The 4,539-nt window shown below is 47.7% G+C and overlaps 1 protein-coding gene across 1 annotated transcript in view; it reads right to left on the bottom strand.

Annotated features, from left to right (window-relative positions):
* The window catches only part of IST1 (IST1, ESCRT-III associated factor), a 36,510-nt gene extending 35,547 nt beyond the window's left edge, over nt 1–963 (bottom strand). The window contains exon 1 of the mRNA XM_003791389.3: nt 890–963. The gene's annotated coding sequence lies outside the window, so the exon portion shown is untranslated. The remainder of the gene's footprint in view (nt 1–889) is intronic.
* Between the last annotated feature and the right edge of the window lie 3,576 nt (nt 964–4,539).

Here is a 4,539-nt window from a genome sequence, read left to right as displayed (position 1 = left end):
GACGCCATGGCACTCTACCCAGAGGGATAGCTTGAGGCTGTGTCTCAAAAGAAAAAAAAAAAAACCCACAATTCCCCCAAAAGACCAGACTTGCAGTTTACTACTACAGAGTGCAGGTGGCTTTGTGTTTTGTGATTATCCTACAGTCCCATTGCCTAATAAATGGATGCTCTTGGGTCCACATCCTGCTTAAAGTTTATACCTGGGAGTTCCAAGTGCTCACCTCCAACATCCCGGAAGAGGAGCGCTGAGAATACAGATAGGGGCAAGGACAGGGCCGCAAGCTCCTCACAGGGTCCCACTGCACACGAAAGGCGGTCGGAGAAAGGGAGCAGAGACCGCTGCCTGCTTCTGCGCAAAGAATGGGCACTTTTCTCCGACTACAGAGGGCCCAAGTCCGGGCCCCCCCCCCCGGGACAGCCCACGAGGCCTCCCACTCAGCGGGGACTGCCAGGACTCGGAGGCAACCTAACGGCACTGAAGACACCGACCCTCCTGAATCTCTTAGGGCAGAGGAGACTAGACCAGCAGGAGTGCAGCGAAAGAGCCCAGACTCAGGCCGCGGCGTTTCCGCCCAGAGAAGAGACGCCTCGGAGCAGGGAGAACAACAGGAAAGTTCGGCAGCTTCGAGGGTCCAGGACCAGTGGTCTCCAAGCAGCCCGCGGCCCTGCCACGCCCTTATCCCCCTAGCCGGGGCCTCCTCCCGCGCCGCGGCTCCCCGGGCTTCACCTCTGGCCTGCCCCCCACTTCCAGGATCCTTCCCTATCTCTTTATCTGCCACCTCTAAAGTCGTTTGAACCCCGGCCACTACCGCTGGATGGGGACTACTAAATCCCGAGCGTAGAGCGAAGAAGAAAACGAAAACCCTCCTCAAGAATGCCACACTCACCTGACCGAACCCAGAAGTGAAAACAGCGGACGCCGGCCTCGGAACCACGAATCAGCATCCAAAATGGCGGCTCCCTCGACCTCACAGCCTGGACTACGGGCGGAGGGATCTTATGGGCCGGGATAGCCACGCCCTCCTTTGCAGGGATTGGCTCCGCTCCCGCCGCTGCCGGAACCCAGGGACTGAAGGCTTCAGGACTCGCCACCGCGGCTCCCTTTGGAGCGGGCGCGGCGGGGAACTACTTCCCGCGGCGGAGGCGCGGGCTGGACGTTCAGCTCGTCGTCCCCACGAGTACCTGCTCTGGGTGCGCCCTGGATTTCGCCCTGGGCGGGGTAAGGTGGGGTTTGTGACTGGTTTTGACTTTGTGCCCATGCCCTTTTACCGGGTTGCGCCAGCCCCCAGAAAAACCGGCTCCAGTACTGTCTCTCAAACGTCAGGAGTTACTCCCTGAGATTTGCTCCCGTCCCCTGCTCGCCTCTCCTTTCTCCCTCGAGGGCTTTCACCCGAGTGGTGGTTTCTGTCCCCGAGTGGCGTGGCGGAGCGGGTTTCGACCCCTCTCTAGAGGTTCACCCCTGTTTATCCGACTCTTCTCCTCCGTTCCTTCCTTATCAGTAACTTCTGATTCCCCTTCCCCTCTATTCAGCCGAGTCTGATTGCTGTTTCCACCAGTATCTCTCCGGTTTGTGTTTGATTCGGTCATGTTTCTTCAGCACCACATTCTCTAGCAATTTCCTTTATTTATCTCTGGATTCAGATGAAACTTTTTCATTTGATTATCTTTGTTTACTAACTGGGAAACCATTCACTGGGTTTAGCTTTAGAAAGGGCTCCCAGAGGAAGTAATCCTGCCCCCTGCTGTAGAGGTGTAGGTGCGTAGTCCAAAATTGTGATTTGCTGGATGGGACTGGGGCAGTCGTGTGACCAGGACGGAGTTGCGCGTTACCATAAGAGGTTTAGGTGAATTTAGGAATACCGTGTCTCTAACCATTTGCAGCCTTTCGAGATAAGACCAAGTTCCGGGACCTCGAAGTACACGGTGTTTGGTCCCTTTAATATATGCAGATTTTTTTATTCTGTAAATAGGTGCATATATGAACTGAGTCACTACTACAACATAAAGAAACAAGGAGGGCCAACTGCTCTGATTTAAAGAACCCTAGAAACACAGTAACCACGTGTAGTGTGTGTGGACCTTGTTTAGCTATTCTTTCAAGCTAATTATAACAGGTGTTTGTGAGACAATCAGGAAAATTATGGAGTAGGTACTAGATGATACCAAATCACCTAAGAATTGTTACTTTGTTAAGCCTAAAAATGACATTGAAAAAATAAATTTAAAAAATTAAAATGGCATTGGGATTTTGTAAGAAAATGTTATCTCTTATTTTTAATTTTAAGGAATTCATACTATATGTGGGGGTAAAATGGCAAAAATCTTAATTTTTAAAAAAAAAATTTTTTTTTTGGAGACTGTCTGAGAGGTTAGAGTGCTGTGGCTGTGGCTTCAGTTTAGTTCACAGCAACCTCAGACTCCTGAGCTCAAGCAGTCCTCCTGCCTCAGCCTCTGGAATAGCTGGGGCTATGGGTGAGTACCACCACCTGGGCTAATTTTTATGTTTTTAGTAAGGATGGGATCTGGCTCTTGCTCAGACTGGTCTGGAACTCCTGAGCTCATCCTTCTACCTCTGCCTCCCAGAGTGCTGGGATTACAGGTGTGCATCTGGTCAGAAATTGTTGTTGGGTTCAGAGTTTCCATTTAGGTGATGAAAAAGTTCTAGAGGTGGATAGTGGTTGTACAACAATGTGAATGTACTTGTCACTAAGCTATACACTTAAAAATGGCTAAAATAGAAATTTTATGTGTTATTATGAATATGTATGTTAGGCCCTAATCCAGTAGGACCATATCCTTTAATAAGGAAATCTGGAGACACACAGGGAGAGCACTGTGCAAATATAGCAAGGCAGAGATCTGGGCGAGGCATCTACAAAGGAAGAAGTGCCAAGAACTGCCAGAAAACGACTGGAAGCTGGGAGAGTCATGGAACCAATTCCATCTCACAGCCCTTAGAAGGACCCATCCCTGCCAAGTCCCCAGAACTGTGAAATAATAGGTTTTCTGTTGTTTATGCCACCCAGTTTCTGGTATTTTGTTATATTATCCATAGTAAACTAGTAAGTCCAGGGCCAGAGTTCCCAAGAAGTTCTACCACTTTATCCTCCTATTGTATGAGTGCACATTTCCTCATATTCCCCAACTGTGGGCATTATCAACCTTTCTAATCTCTCTGAAGCTAAGTGAAAATAATCTTAATTTTAATTTTTTTTTTTTTTTTTGAGACGGAACCTCAAGCTATCCCCCTGGGTAGAGTGCCATGGCATCACGCTCACAGCAACCTCCAACTCCTGGGCTCAAGCGAGTCTCCTGCCTCCTCCTCCCAAGTAGCTGGGACCACAGGCGCCTGCCACAACGCCTGGCCATTTTTTGGATGCAGCCATTATTGTTGTTTGGTGGGTCCGGGCTGGGGATTCGAACCCGCCACCTTAGGTGTATGTGGCTGGCGCCTTAGCCGCTGGAGCCACAGGCGCTGAGCCAATAATCTTAATTTGTAAGCTGTATTAGTAAGATTGACTCTTATTGGTAGTGTGCTCATGATAGTCTTTTGCCTATCTTTTTTTTTTTAATTGTTGGGGATTCATTGAGGGTACAAGAAACCAGGTTACAGTCTTTTGCCTATCTTAATGGCACAGATTATTTTAAAAATAAAATGTTTTGCCATGTTGTAGGTCAAAAAATGATATATATATAACATATACTATGTGCGTGTGTGTGTGTGTGTGTGTGTGTGTGTATTTAGGCTCAGTGCAGTGGCTCACACCTATAATTCTATCCCTTTGGGAAGCCGAGGCAGGAGGATTGCTGGAAACCAGCTGAGCAACATAGCAAGACCCTCTCTCTACAAAAATTCAAAAAATTAGCTAAGTGCAGTGGCATGAGCCTATAGTTCTAGCTACTTGGAAGGCTGAGTCATGAAGATCACGTGAGTCCAGGAGTTTGAGGTTTCACCCTTGAAAGAGGAAATATTCATTTACACCACTACCACAATTGTATGAGAGTTTCTATTTCCCCAAGCTCTCCATGGCAGTGTATTTAGATAACATTTGGGATGATGCCACTGTTCTCTAAGCCTGGCAACACAGTGACACCCTGTCTCAAGAGACTCTTGTGTCTTGATTTTCTCATCTATAAAATGAGAATCGTATCAACTATCTTAATAGGGTTGTGAGGATTAAATGTTAATTTTTGAAAAGATCTTAGAACATTGTCTAACAGGTAATGTTTAATGCTACCGGTATTCTTCCAGTGATATACCTGCATGTGAAACCACATGTTTGTCTTTTTTGTACATATAGTAGCATTTCTGTACATAACATACTGTATCTTGCTTTAAGATACATGTCTTGGAGGTTGTCTCATATCAGTAATTGTCAATAACTTTCTTTTAAAGGACTACATAGGCTCGGCACCTGTGGCTTAAGCGGCTAAGGCGCCAGCCACGTACACCTGAGCTGGCAGGTTCGAATCCAGCCTGGGCCCGCCAAACAACAATGATGGCTGCAACCAAAAAATAGCCGGGCGTTGTGGTGGG

Source organism: Otolemur garnettii, unplaced genomic scaffold (assembly GCF_000181295.1).
Source record: "Otolemur garnettii isolate 467f Iridium unplaced genomic scaffold, OtoGar3 scaffold00047, whole genome shotgun sequence".
Taxonomy (NCBI): Eukaryota; Metazoa; Chordata; class Mammalia; order Primates; family Galagidae; genus Otolemur; species Otolemur garnettii.
The sequence above is the reverse complement of the archived record's forward strand: the minus strand, read 5'-3'. Positions and strand labels throughout refer to the sequence as shown.